A 15,729-nucleotide genomic window follows, 5' to 3' on the forward strand; every position below is an offset into this window, starting at 1 on the left:
ACGCTGATTATAATACCATTGAGCGCTCTGAAACAAATCTCATCATCATCAAGGTCTATTAATGAAGTCGTCTGGAGAGGAGGCATGGAAACGCGATAGTCACTGAGGATGGTGCGCCCGAGACTATCGAACTGGTTCTGTGTGACGCATACAGGCTGCGTATTTGGCCTCTGGAAACGCGCAGCTCCACTCTCCGCAGAAGGAGACGCAGAGGTATGGGGCCGGAATGTCGGCGGCTTATTGCAGCAGAATGGGGCCTCAGAGGCCGCAAGAGCAGCCTGACAGTCTGCGATAAATGTAGATACAGTGCAGATAAGGAAACCTCAACTCCCGAGTTACTCATTTCCAGGGCTCTTTCAAAATGGTTCAAATGGTTCTGAGCACTATGGGACTCAACTGCTGTGGTCATCAGTCCCCTAGAACGTAGAACTACTTAAACCTACCTAACCTAATGACATCACACACATCCATGCCCGAGGCAGGATTCGAACCTGCGACCGTAGCAGTCGTGCGGTTCCAGACTGTAGCGCCTTTAACCGCTCGGCCACTCCGGCTGGCAGGGCTCTTTCACAGTGAAGGTCCGGCCGAATTGCTGACGGCTGTAGAACCTCGTTTCCATTGTGTCGTCAGAAATATCACACCATAGACTAATGAGGCAAGCGTATAGAAGTAATTAATACAGACATTTAGTATAAGGCTGCACGTTAAAGTTGCAGAAATAATAATGTCGGTATACCACACTGGACCAATTTATAGTAGTCAGTATTAATTACCGCTTTATCTGAGATTCAAGGAGACTGAGAATGCTCCACAAAATCTGAATCTACTGCCTATTAGAAACGATGCATTAGTTCAACGTATATGGTAAGACCCCCCCCCATGAACCATGGACCTTGCAGTTGGTGGGGAGGCTTGCGTGCCTCAACGATACAGTAGGTGCAACCACAACGGAGGAGCATCTGTTGAGAGGCCAGACAAACGTGTGGTTCCTGAATAGGGGCAGCAGCCTTTTCAGTAGTTATGGGCAACAGTCTGGATGATTGACTGATCTGGCCCTGTAGCGCTGACAAAAACGGCCTTGCTGTGGTGGTACTGCGAACGGCTGAAAGCAAGGGGAAACTACAGCCGTAATTTTTCCCGAGGGCATGCAGCTTTACTGTATGATTAAATGATGATGGCGTCCTCTTGGGTAAAATATTCCGGAGGTAAAATAGTCCCCCATTCGGATCTCCGGGCGGGGACTACTCAAGAGGACGTCGTTATCAGGAGAAAGGAAACTGGCGTTCTACGGATCGGAGCATGGAATGTCAGATCCCTTAATCGGGCAGGTAGGTTAGAAAATTTAAAAATGGAAATAGATAGGTTAAAGTTAGATATAGTAGGAATTAGCTAAGCTCGCTGGCAGGAGGAACAAGACTTTTGGTCAGGTGAATACAGGGTTATGAATACAAAATCAAATAGGGGTAATGCAGGAGTAGGTTTAATAGTCAATAAAAAAACAGGATTGCGAGTAAACTACTACAAACAGCATAGTGAACGCATTATTGTGGCCAAGATAGACACGAAGACCACGCCTACTACAGTAGTACAAGTTTATATGCCAACTAGCTCTGCAGATGATGAAGAAATTGATGAAATGTATGATGAGATAAAAGAAATTATTCAGGTAGTGAAGGGAGGCGAAAATTTAATAGTCATGGGTGACTGGAATTCGACAGTAGGAAAAGGAAGTGAAGGAAACGTAGTAGGTGAATATGGATTGGGGCTAAGAAATGAAAGAGGAAGCCTCCTGGTAGAATTTTGCACAGAGCATAACTTAATCATAGCTAACACTTGGTTCAAGAATCGTGAAAGAAGGTTGTATACATGGAAGAACTCTGGAGATACTAGAAGGTTTCAAATAGATTATATAATGGTAAGACATTTCCAGGAGCAGGTGTGGACTCTAACCATAATCTATTGGTTATGAACTGTAGATTAAAACCGAAGAAACTGCAAAAAGGTGGGAATTTAAGGAGATGGGACCTGGATAAACTGAAAGAACCAGAGGTTGTACAGAGTTTCAGGGAGAGCATAAGGGAACAATTGACAGGAATGGGAGAAAGAAATAGAGTAGAAGAAGAATGGGTAGCTTTGAGGAATGAAATAGTGAAGGCAGACGAGGATCAAGTAGGTAAAAAGACGAGGGCTAGTAGAAATCCTCGGGTAACAGAAGAGATACTGAATTTAATTGATGAAAGGAGAAAATATAAAAATGCTGTTAGTGAAGCAGGCAAAAAAGAATACAAACGTCTCAAAAATTAGATCGACAGGAACTGCAAAGTGGCTAAGCAGGCATGGCTAGAGGACAAATGTAAGGATATAGAGGCTTATCTCACGAGGGGCAAGATAGATACTGCCTACAGGAAAATTAAAGAGACCTTTGGAGAAAAGAGAACCACTTGTATGAATATCAAGAGCTCAGATGGAAACCCAGTTCTAAGCAAAGAAGGGAAAGCAGAAAGGTGGAAGGAGTATATAGAGGGTCTATACAGGGGCGATGTTCTTGAGGACAATATTATGGAAATGGAAGAGGATGTAGATGAAGATGAAATGGGAGATATGATACTGTGTGAAGAGTTTGACAGAGCACTGAAAGACCTAATTCGAAACAAGGTCCCGGGAGTAGACAACATTCCATTAGAACTACTGACAGCCTTGGGAGAGCCAGTCCTGACAAAACTCTGCCATCTGGTGAGCAAGATGTATGAGACAGGCGAAATTCCCTCAAACTTCAAGAAGAATATATTAATTCCAATCCCAAAGAAAGCAAGTGTTGACAGATGTGAAAATTACCGAACTATCAGTTTAATAAGTCACAGCTGCAAAATACTAACGCGAATTATTTACAGACGAATGGAAAAACTGGTAGAAGCTGACCTCTGGGAAGATCAGTTTGGATTCCGTAGAAATGTTGGAACACGCGAGGCAATACTGACCCTACGACTTATCTTAGAAGACAGATTAAGGAAAGGCAAACCTACGTTTCTAGCATTTGTCGAGTTAGAAAAAGCTTTTGACAATGTTGACTGGAATACTCTCTTTCAAATTCTGAAGGTGGCACGGGTAAAATACAGGGAGCGAAAGGCTATTTACAATTTGTACAGAAAGCAGACGGCAGTTATAAGAGCCGATGGACACGAAAGGGAAGCAGTGGTTGGGAAGGGTGTGAGACAGGGTTGTAGCCTCTCCCCGATGATATTCAATCTGTATATTGAGCATGCAATAAAGGAAACAAATGAAAAGTTCGGAGTAGGTATTGTATTCCATGGAGAAGAAATAAAAACTTTGAGGTTAGTCGATGACATTGTAATTCTGTCAGAGACAGCAAAGGACTTGGAAGAGCAGCTGAACGGAATGGACAGTGTCTTGAAAGGAGGGTATAAGATGAATATCAACAAAAGCAAAATGAGGATAATGGAATGTAGTAGAATTAAGTTGGGTGATGCTGAGGGAATTAGATTAGGAAATGAGACACTTAAAGTAGTAAAGGAGTTTTGCTATTTGGGGAGCAAAATAACTGATGATGGTCGATGCAGAGAGGATATTAAATGTAGACTGGCAATGGCAAGGAAAGCGTTTCTGAAGAAGAGAAATTTGTTAACAGCGAGTATTGATTTAAGTGTCAGGAAGTCGTTTCTGAAAGTATTTGTATGGAGTGTAGCCATGTATGGAAGTGAAACATGGACGATAAATAGTTTAGACAAGAAGAGAATAGAAGCTTTCGAAATGTGGTGCTAGAGAGGAATGCTGAAGATTAGATGGGTAGATCACATAACTAATGAGGAAGTATTGAATAGAATTGGGGAGAAAAGGAGTTTGTGGCACAACTTGACTAGAAGAAGGGATCGGTTGGTAGGACATGTTCTGAGGCATCAAGGGATCACCAATTTCGTACTGGAGCGCAGCGTGGAGAGTAAAAATCGTAGAGGGAGACCAAGAGATGAATACACTAAGCAGATTCAGAAGGATGTAGGCTGCAGTATGCACTGGGAGTGAAGAAGCTAGCACAGGATAGAGTACCATGGAGAGCTGCATCAAACCAGTCTCAGGACTGAAGACCACAACAACAACACATATGGTAGGAAATCCAAAGTTGAGTGAGTCAGGTAAAATGATACTATATCAGATCGTGCAGTGCTGGTGGAAGTACCGAAATACCGTAAATGAAGTTTCGTCTGTCATTACAAGGGAGAATATACGGTTCCATGTGTTGCAATTATTGCAAATTAGGTTTTATCAGTCGTTGCAGAGGCGAGCTGGTAAGATTTTGTATTCGGTGCAGTTGAAGGCAATGACGGGATGATTAGCAGATGGCGTAAACAGCAAATAATAATTGTGTCGTGTGCTTTTGGTAATCTGAATACAGTTCTTAGGCCTGAATGTCCTTTGTGCTTCATAATGAATTTACAGCACTGTGTCTAACATTGTTTTTTACTTGTGGTACCGAGACACGCTCTTCTAATACGGAAACTACAAGACTAGAAAAATGATCATTGATCAGAGGAAATCGGGGTAATGTGCGCTGAAAATTACTATCGGAGACAGAAAGCAAACCAATGACGCAATGTAATAAAAATTAAATGGAGACGGGCATGTAGCTAGGCGAATGGGCGACGGGAGAATGTTGTTTGCTGCATTCCAAAAAAATGGCTCTGAGCACTATGCGACTTAACTTCTGTGGTCATCAGTCGCCTAGAACTTAGAACTACTTAAACCTAACTAACCTAAGGACATCACACACATCCATGCCCGAGGCAGGATTCGAACCTGCGACCGTAGCGGTCGCGCGGTTCCAGACTGAAGCGCCTAGAACCGGCCGTCTAGAAATGATATAAAATGTAGACTGGCAACGGCAAGGAAAGCGTTAGTGAAGAAGAGAAATTTGTTTACTTCAAGTATAGGTTTAAATGTGGGGAAGTCGTTTTTGAAAGTACTTGTATGGAGTGTAGCCATGTATGGAAGTGAAACCTGGATGATAAATAGTTTAGACAAGAAGAGAATAGAAGCTTTCGAAATGTGGTGCTACAGAAGAATGCTGAAGGTTAGATGGGTAGTCACATATGAGGAGGTATTGAATAGAAATGGGGAGAAGAGAAATTTGTTGCACAACTTGACTAGAAGAAGGGATCGGTTGGTAGCACATGCTCTGAGGCATCAACGGATCACCAATTTAGTATTGGAGGGCAGCGTGGAGGGTAGAAGTCGTAGAGGGAACCAAGAGATGAATGCACTAAGCAGATTCAGAAGGATGTAGGTTGCAGTAGGTACTGGGAGATGAAGAAGCTTGCGTGGGATAGAGTAGCATGGAGAGCTGCATCAAACCAGTCTCTGGACTGAAGACCACAACAACAACAACACAACATGAATATAGTTTATTTAGTTATTAGCCAGAGAGTTCCAGCAACTAGTTGTAATTTTTTAAGTAGAAAATTATTATTTCTATCTCGTAGCTGATATATTTAAACCAAGTCCTTACAAATAAACTTAAATCACATTTATATGAAATTTAGTTTGGGTTTTAGAAAGGTTCAGCTTTTCAGGCTTAGATACAACGTGCTGTACGTAACTGGAAGTGTTCAGATGAGTGTTCTGGTGGCGGAATGTTCATTTGGGTGGGATGTTCAAATGCGTGACCATTGTCCTCAGTGTGCAACTCGATGCGCCTCCTAAACGACCTGCGGACGAGCAGTAAAGTTGTTTCTATCACGGAACGACAGCGCTGTTTGAGATCATCTGGGGTTGTGGGTCTGGTCAGGTAAACACGATTGCTTAGATATTCCCCCACAAACGTGGTGTAAACACTGTTATTTAGATATTCCCACAAACACAAGCGTGCCGGTGTTAGATCGAAAAATTGTGCGGATCATTCCTGAAGACCATTTATAAGAAGGTGATGGCTGATGGAGTTCTTCGACTAGAATATCTCTGACATTAAAGAAAAGAGTAGCCTGTTTTTATTTATTAGTTTTAAATCTAATGGTTCAAACAAAACGTTTGCATTACTTCACTCAGAAGACTATCAGCTTTCTTGTCTGGCAAAGTCATGACATATTTGATAACTACGTTACAATTACTCCGAATTTACATCCTTAATTCCAAATATTGTAGAACTGGCTGATGGTGTAGCGTTTAATATCTAAATGGCTAGGTATTTTCAGTTTCCTGCCTGATGTCCGTTGGTGTTTTGTGGTAAATCCTTGCACTAAATTATGAAACTGCGTTATGAACCTTAGATAGGTGTCCATAGTCTACATGGAAATTATATCTGGGTCTTGCGTTTTCGTTGTGAATAACGAAGTTCACTCTGAATCCACTTTCAATGCTTACTACAAATACCATATTGGCATGTAAGTTTAAGAATCTTTGATTAACGAAGCAACTTAACAAGATGTTTGGTTATAAATTTCACTTAATATTCATATTCTGTTTCTGCAGAATGTATACTTTCTAGATCTTAGTAGCGTTGCATCTATTAAGGCACAGGAGAGTACTGTGTAAAAGTCTACTGGCAATTCCATCTGCTGATCAACACAGTGGGCGAGTCTCCTAAGCTCAAGCTAAGCAAAAGTTAGCTATTTGTTCATTTATCCACTGATGATGGTCCTCCACCTCAGGACGTCTAGAAGCTTCTCACATGAGGCCTCATCCAATGCGCGTCTGTTTACCTACACTCCCGGAATTTCATAATAACAGTTAAGGATGTCTGATTATTCCCCTGACTGTGTCTGTTTGACACCACTGATGAGCTAGCTAGCTCATTAGCTATTGGTTAATTTATCCACTGATGATGGTCCCCCACCTGAGGACGCCTAGAAGCTTCTCACATGGGGCCTCATCCAATGCGCGTCTGTGTACCTACACTCCCGGAATTTCATAATAACAGTTAAGTATGTCTGATTATTCCCCTGACTGTGTCTGTTTGACACCACTGATGATATGTCTTTCCTAATGTTTTACTAATAGCCATGGTTCCTTTAAATAGCATTGTGTGCTCTTTGCAGTTTGTTTCCTTAAGGTGGTCGATGTATTGATGATCTCGGCACACACACTCAGAGACAAATATAGATCCGGGACTGAATTAGCATTCTATCGGCCGACTCGGATCAAAGCGCTGCCGCCAGAGACACGGAGCCGGTCAGGTCCCCCGCGACGGCGACAAAGGTGTGGTGCCACCTCCGCAGTCGCCTGGTGAGGGGGCGGCCGAGGCCCTGGGGGAACAACCAGCCAGGACTGCCAACCCCACTCCGCGCGGGACGGGAGCTAGCCCTTTGACGCGAGAGCCCCTTCTGGCCGACTGAGCGCTTTGGCCGCCCGGCCGGCCGGCCTGTGATGCATATTAAAAGCACGGGACTCGTCGGCGCCGCCGTACTCCCGCCGCGGCGCGGCGTGGCGTTTATAAAAAGGCCGCACTCGTTCACTGGAGCACTCGGCGCTGCCTTTGGCGCGGAGGCAGCCGGTGCAGTGTCAACACTGCCGGCCTTCCACGGCTGCACCGTTTTGTAGGACTGGTGTTACACAACGTGCGGTACTACTTTCGTACCACACTTTGACATACGACGAGATCATGTCAGATACTTCACGGTATCGGTATGTTATACTTCTGTGTGCAAAGGACGATCCCGAATAGTAAAGGAAGACAGTGCCTTGTGAAGTACTGAGGCGTAAGAAGACATGATGTACTACTACAACAGTAAAGTTCAGACCCGTTCGATAATTGATAAGAGTCGAAAGGATTGTTTCAAAGTGTACAAGAAATTGTAGAACATAAATCAATTGTTTTATTGTTTCTTGTACATTTTGAAACAATCCTTTTCACTCTTCTTGGAGTATCTATGGTGCCATGCGAAGTGGTTTTTTTTTTTGTTTTTTCTTTTTTTTTTTTTTTTTACCACTCTCGATTATAGTCAGAATTCTAACACGAGACAAGAAAGCCAACGTCGACGTGGCTGAAGAGAGAAATCCAACCTCAGGAGAGACAGCACTCGCGTAACGCGAGGCGTGTTAATTAACGCGATTTTCGACTGTGGCGCTGTCCAGAGGCTCGTGCTGTCTCTATCCGCCTCAGAAACCACACAGTTTGTTTACGAAACCGGACGCGCATAAAATTCCTATCTTACCTATATTATCTCTTTGATATCGCTATTACATCCCGCTTCCACATATGCTATTCAGGCAGTTCTGTGTGGAGTATACAAAAATAAAAACTTGAGTTGTTTCAGCCCTCATGAACATGATATAAGACAAAAATGAAAGTTCCACGTCAAGTCAGTAAGGGCATCTACTTATGTAACTTCACAAAATCGGGCACATTTATTCGTGAGAGAGAGCGTACTTGCATTTACGAAATATCGAATATTAAAGAAATTATTTCTATTAATTCAGATAGTTCCACAATCTTTTAGAAGAATATGAAATGCATATACATTGGCAATAGTAAGACGCAGACACTGCTTCCTGACTCAGCACCTCTAACATGTTTCTATCCTCGGAAAGCTATGGTTCAAATGGCTCTAAGCACTATGGGACTTAACAGCTGAGATCATCAGTCCACTAGACTATTTAAAGTCAACTAAACCTAAGAACATCACAAACATCCATGCCCGAGACAGGATTCGAACCTGCAACCGTAGCAGCAGCGTGGTTCTGGATTGAAGCGCCTAGAACCGCTCGGCCACAACGACCGGTCCGAAAGCTATAATCGCCGATATGTTATTAACTGACATTTAATTATAACAAATCCTACCAAAGACGACTTGTTTTTGATGAATCTTCAATGTTCAGGTGTTGTAAGACTGTTTACTTTCACAACATGTGGTTTATAATAGAAATATAAGTAAATGTGAAGATTCTTTAACCACTAATATCGCGCTTCCCATAATTTTAATACAACAAATCGTACTAATACCGGCGAATTTTCGAGGGAACCTTAATATTTTGGTGCTTAGGAACAGCATACACCGGGAGTAAAGTACAGATACACTATGTGATCGAAAGTATCCGGACACCTGGCTGGAGAATGAAAGTTCGTGGCGCCCTCCATTGGTAATGCTGGAATTCAGTATGGTGTTGGCCCACCCTTACGCTTGATGACAGCTTCCATGCTCGCAGGCATACGTTCAATCAGGTGCTGGAAGGTGTCTTCGAGAATGGCAGCCTGTTCTTCACGGAGTGCTGCACTGAGGAGAGGTATCGATGTCGGTCGAGGAGGCCTGGCACGAAGTCGGCGTTCCAAAACATCCCAAAGGTTTTCTATCGGTTTCAGGTCAGGACTCTTTGCAGGCCAGTCTATTACATGGATGTTATTGTCGCGTAACGACTCCGCCACAGACCGTGCATTATGAACAGGCGCTCGATCGTGTTGAAAGATGCAATCGCCATCCTCGAATTGCTCATCAACAGTGGAAAGCAAGAAGGTGCTTACAACATAAATGTAGGCCTGTACTATGATAGTGCCACGCAAAACAACAAGGGGTGCAAGCCCACTCCATGATAAACACGACCACACCATAACGCCACGGACTTCGCACACGCTGGCAGATGACGTTAACCGGGCATTCGCCATACCCACACCCTGTCATCGGATCGCCACATTGTGTACCATAATTCGTCACTCCACACAAAGTTTTCGCACTGTTCAATCGTCCAATGTTTACGCTCCTTACACCAAGCGAGGCGTCGTTTGGCATTTACCGGCTTGATGTGTGGCTTATGAGCAGCCGCTCGACCATGAAATCCAAGTTTTCACACCTACCACCTAACTGTCATAGTACTTGCAATGGATCCTGGCACCAAACTGCTGAGGTCATCGCTCCATAAGCCTACACACTACTTAACCTAACTTAAACTAACTTACGCTTTGGACCACACACACACCCATGCCCGAGGGAGGACTCGAACTTCCGACGTGGGGAGCCGTACGGACAATGACAAGGTGCCTAAGACCACGCGGCTACTTCGCGCGGCTGTCCAGGGTAAAATTAACAATAATGACTTCCATGTGCCCCTGGAACTAATAAATACCCTAAAACCATACGATTGTGACAGTGATAATTATTACCCAGCAAATGACCTAAATACTTACGTAATGTTGTTCAGTACACTTTCCTCTGTCACCATTAGTAAAATCTGCACTTATAACCGTAACACCCGCTATTCATAGGGTGAAAATTATGACGTATAACCTGCAGAATATGAGCTCCAACTAAAAACGAAAAACACGATAATTTGACTCACAAGTTCTGCTTGTGCTGTTATTGATTCAACTTTTCACAGTATGTTGCTGAAATACCGGAGAACTTGTTTGAATTTCACATGAGGCTGTGGCTCCTCAACGTCAAATAACAGGAAGTGATGTCACAACAGTCGTACAGGTCCATGTCGCATATGAGGATGATTTTACTAACGCACAGCATGCGAGTCATAGCACGCGAAGTACTGCTCCTCATATTTATCGGAAAATAACAGAATATATTTTGGGTCTTATCGTTCAGTGACATCTTATGGGATAATATTCTGGGTTAACTCCTCACTTAGGCAAAAAGTATTCATAAGACCAAAGAAAATAACGAGAATTATGTGTGGATTTCGTACATATGCACTTGTAGGTATTTCTTTAGCAGTTGGAAATATTAACCATAGCATCACTGTATATTTATTCACTTCTGAAATTTGCTGCAGTCCATCTGTGTTCGAGAGCAACAACAATATTCACAAAAGTAGAAGGAAAATGATTTGTATTCCCCTGTAATGAACCTACGTTTTCGACAGAAAGGGGTGACATATTGTAACAACAACAACGTTATACTATTGTACGTATAATAATTTTTGCTTCTGTTTTTCGATAAATTAGTGTAATCGATGTTCTGATTTCATTTCTTTTCTTTTCATGTCATTACGTTAAAGAAACTGTAAACAATTTTCGATGTGAAGGTTAATGTTTATGTCAAATTGCAAGCAATACTATAACAAAATGGAAATGTAAGAAATGTTGAAACTGTTGTAAGATGTTAAAGTTGTAATTATGCGACTGGTCCATACGTAGGCAATGTATTAGGACATGTAGAATGCAAAACCTCGGGTGAATACCCTGTCTGTAGGGGAGCGGTAAAAGGTGGATGGCAGGCGAGCGCGGGAAAATGCACACGGACGCGGCGCGGCATAACGGGCTCAGCAGTAGTAGTCGGAGTTGGGCATCGGTCTAAGTAACACGTTCTGGATCTAGGAGGCTCTCCTGGAAGACGTAGTTTCATTGAGCCTCGGATGTGCCGTTTCCGACGACTATACAGCATGGCAAAATTACATAGGCACTAAATGGAAAAAATATTGCGACGCTATGAAGAAGTAAAGTGCCGATACATCAAGAGCCATAGCTGTGATTGTTTGTGTGCTCTGCGCCTCGCCATCTCGCCGCCCGCCAACCGCCGCATCGATACGAACAGGTTGAAACTTTTAGTACTGTATTCGTGTGGACCAGTGTTACTTTTGTTCCTTACTGTTCAATAACAAGGTGCCTAAGACCACGCGGCTACTTTGTGTTACTTTTGTTCCTTACTGTTCAATAACAACTTAACTTTTACCAGAACTGTCCTATCATTTAATTATCCTAATCACTAACCTAGACAGGGTCCTTTCCACATGTTGTGCAATCCGAGTGTCCCGAGATGAAGGTTTAAAGTTTATGTTAATAATAATTACCTGCAGACCTATTTATGTTAGAATGATGTTTAAAGAACTTTGTTGTTAATGAATATATAGGTAAATAATATAGGTCTGACAAAGTTGGAAGATAATGTTGAAATTGGTTTAGTAATGAAGGCTAATTAATTTGAGACAAAAATAATGGTAGTTAAATGAGCAAGAAATAAGACAAAAAGAGTAGTAACTCATATATTGGAAATATTGAGTGCTTAACGATTTCGATAATCAAAAATTTCAGTACAGTGCTCATAACAGTTTCAGGGTCCCCCCCTTTTTCTTTTCTATTCATGTAAATTCTGCAATGTACTGAACTGATTTGACCAGCAAAGTTAAAGTCAAGATAAAACCAAAAGTTATTAGTGTTTTACCTTTTCCAAAATTGACAATGTATGTGTGTTTCGAAAGTGGTATTTCTAGGGTAACCTATGCCTGATTTTAATCAGATCAATAGACTGTACGAAGTTTGTAGTAAACATTATAGTGTATTGTTGTGTATTTATGGCTTGTTCATATTAGTACAGAAAGTGAAATTATTAGTTCAGTAGATTTTCTGGTTCTAAAATTTACCATATTATGTAGTGTTATTACGTGTTGTTTTGCATACACGTACTTCAACTTGTACAGGGAAGAAACTCAATTAATGCCTAATTAGGCTGGCGACCGTTTTATTAACAAATTGGTAGCATCTGCTGTGTTGTTTCTTGTCCGTCCTAACATGTAGTTGCACTTCAGAATTGCTTGACGTATCATTGTTGTTACTGAGTGGGTGAAAGTCTGATTTTGCCTCCATTCTGGTACACGCGGTCAACATATATACCAAAATCCTTTCTTATAAGGTGAAGCCCGTCAACTTACCATAGTACAGGCTTTAATAAGTATCGTGCGCAGTAGCGTAGTGTTACAATATGCAGCTACAAAGCCATTTGACAGTCCACTCAAGGAAATAAAATATCTAAAAGATAGCAGAAGAAATTTCAAATGTAAGGATGTTTCTTCTTAACAACTCCTTCTATACTACACAGAAGTTCTTTAACAGAGAAACTAGACACTTAAAATAAAAATAACACTGTAAATGTGGCAAATAGTTCTTCCGTTGAGACATTTTGAATCGTAAATGTGATGTGTGGAACAAGGAACTAACTAACTAACAAGGTTACATAATTTCTTGTCACTTCCCCCATTATCGGTGGCTAGTACGGAGACAGCGATTCTGATAAACATTTACGTGGGGAAGGATGCAGGTATAAGCAGTACAAAACATACATGGTGTACAGCGCACACCTACTGCCGGTTTACCCATATGAAATGAGGTGGCATTGACCTTACGACACACAACTCATTAATGCTGTACCTAACACCAATCGATGGTCAGCGTGAACGACTCGCTATATGCAGCAGACAAGTGACCATCAATAATATACAGACCACTACGACAGTTACAAATGAGCCCACATCATGATGCGACAACATAGAGGTTCAAATGACTGACGCATCACACACTACCACTACCAGTAACACTGAAGTTCATACCAGTTGCCAAAACTAACACGTATCGCATCCAAAGCCCAAAAAGGGAGCCGAGCAGAGGCAACTGATGTAACCTCACGAACTGGAGGCTGTACACAGTCCCCGTTCACACGCAACACCGCTAGAGGTAGGTGCATCAACATCAGATGATCACAGCCAGTCACCCTACAAGCCCGAGTTTTGGGAACACATAACCGTCCTTTTTTCTTTATTATACCCCTCCCTCCGCTAGTTTTTATTTCGGTAGCAAAAAAAAAAAAATCAAAAAGGTTTAAATGTCTCTGAGCACAATGGGACTTAACATCTGAGGTCATCAGTCCCCTAGAACTTCGAACTACTTAAACCTAACTAACCTAAGGACAGCACACACATCCATGCCCGAGGCGGAATTCGAACCTGCGACCGTAGCAGTCGTGCGGTTCCGGACTGAAGCGCCTAGAACCGCTAGCAGAGCAGTACAAATACTATCAATCAGCTATTTAACGCTGACATATGTAAAGTTACACAACACGTTACAGAAGCTACGTCAGTTATTTCTACTGTACTGTCACCAGAATTTTTATGTTGTTTGTAGATGCACCATTTATTAATTGCCTGCACAGTTATGAAGTCTATTGAGTAAGTATTCACAGTTTATAGTGAAGGATTTAATACCATACATCTTTAATGATTTAATTGACGATTCCTAAACGTATTGTTTACCTGTTGGCCGCTATGAGATTTATTAAACGTCATTGATGTTGGGTTGTTGTCCTTTAACATAAATGATCACGATTTCAAAGAGGTGACACACACGTAAACCCAGCAACCAACTATTTTGTATGACCGAATAGTTCAGAGTTTGCGGAAACATGCAGAAAGTGCCGGTATGTCTCCTTGACATCAGAGTAGGTAATATCAGGATGTGAGTGACTTCGGACGATGCAGAGTGACTGGTCACTGGAAAACAGTCTTGCTGTACTGTGACACAATGGCACGTGCAGGACACGCTACTAAGACAATGATTTATGTGTGAAACCAGTGCGTAGGAGAGGGTTGCATACAGTGGAGGGCGCTTGGTGGCCCACAGCACAGGATGGCAGCCATCTTTTCCTCATGACCGTAACCATCACAACAGCTTCTTTTACAGTATTTGCTGGCCAATGTAGCACAGCAGCTGGCGTAGACATGCCTGCGTCCACAGTTTGGTTCGATCTTCTGAGAACATTTGATGTGTTCTCAATTACGAATATGGACAACCATCGTCTGTAGAATGGGATGACGACAACGAAAATTTGTGTCCAAGGAAACTTTGGATCGTAATGCAGAATGACACAGGCACCCCAGTATCGTATTAATCCACAGACAGCGAGCAAGCGACTTTAAGTAAATGTCTCACCAGTATGGGAATATATATAATGGATGTACGAGTGCAGGTTGTAGACACATGGTTGACGACATATGGAAGTTTGGCTTCGGCTGTCAGTCATGCACGGATCGCCAAATACCAAGGCGACCACTCGAATAAGCGGGAATTCCGGATTCTAGTCCCAGTCTGGCATATATTTTCGTTGTCGTCATCCCATTCTATAATTGATTGTCGTCCATACTCGTAGTTGCGGATGCAATAAATGTATTTCATAACGGTTGTAGTCGTCGCGGAGCCTGTTATTTTTGCATGCATGCATGTCCAAAGGAACTTTGTATCGCAATTTTGAATAATACAGACACTACAATATCGCAATCTTCTGAGGAATAGACTGCTGGCACATACGTCATTACATAGGTTTCGACTGACCAGAAAACACTTACGCTTCAGACTACAAATGGCACATGAACGCCGCCGCAGGTGACAATATACACTGCTGGCCATTAAAATTGCTATACCAAGAAGAAATGCAGACGATAAACGGGTATTCATTAGACAAATATATTATTCTAGAACTGACGTATGATTACATTTTCACGCAATTTGGGTGCATAGATCCAAAAGAACCACCTCTGGCCATAATCACGGCCTTGATACGCCTGGGCATTGAGTTAAACAGAGCTTCAGTGTACGGATGGCGTGTACAAGTACAGCTGCCCATGCAGTTTCAACACGATACCACAGTTCATTAAGAGTAGTGACTGGCGTATTGTGACGAGCCAGTTGCTCGGCCATCATTGACCAGACGTTTTCAATTGGTGAGAGATCTGGAGAATGTGCTGGCCAGGGCAGCAGTCGAACATTTTCTTACCCAGAACGGTCCGTACAGGACCTGCAACATGCGGTCGTGCATTATCCTGCTGAAATGTAGAGTTTTGCAGGGATCATATGAAGGGTAGAGCCACGGGTCGTAACACATCTGCAATGTAACGTCCACTGTTCAAAGTGCCGTCAATGCGAACAAGAGGCGACCGAGACGTGTAACCAATGGCACCACATACCATCACGCCGGGTGATACGCCAGTATGGCGATGACGAATACACGCTTCCAATGT

Source organism: Schistocerca americana, chromosome 1, assembly GCF_021461395.2.
Source record: "Schistocerca americana isolate TAMUIC-IGC-003095 chromosome 1, iqSchAmer2.1, whole genome shotgun sequence".
In the NCBI taxonomy this organism is placed as follows: domain Eukaryota; kingdom Metazoa; phylum Arthropoda; class Insecta; order Orthoptera; family Acrididae; genus Schistocerca; species Schistocerca americana.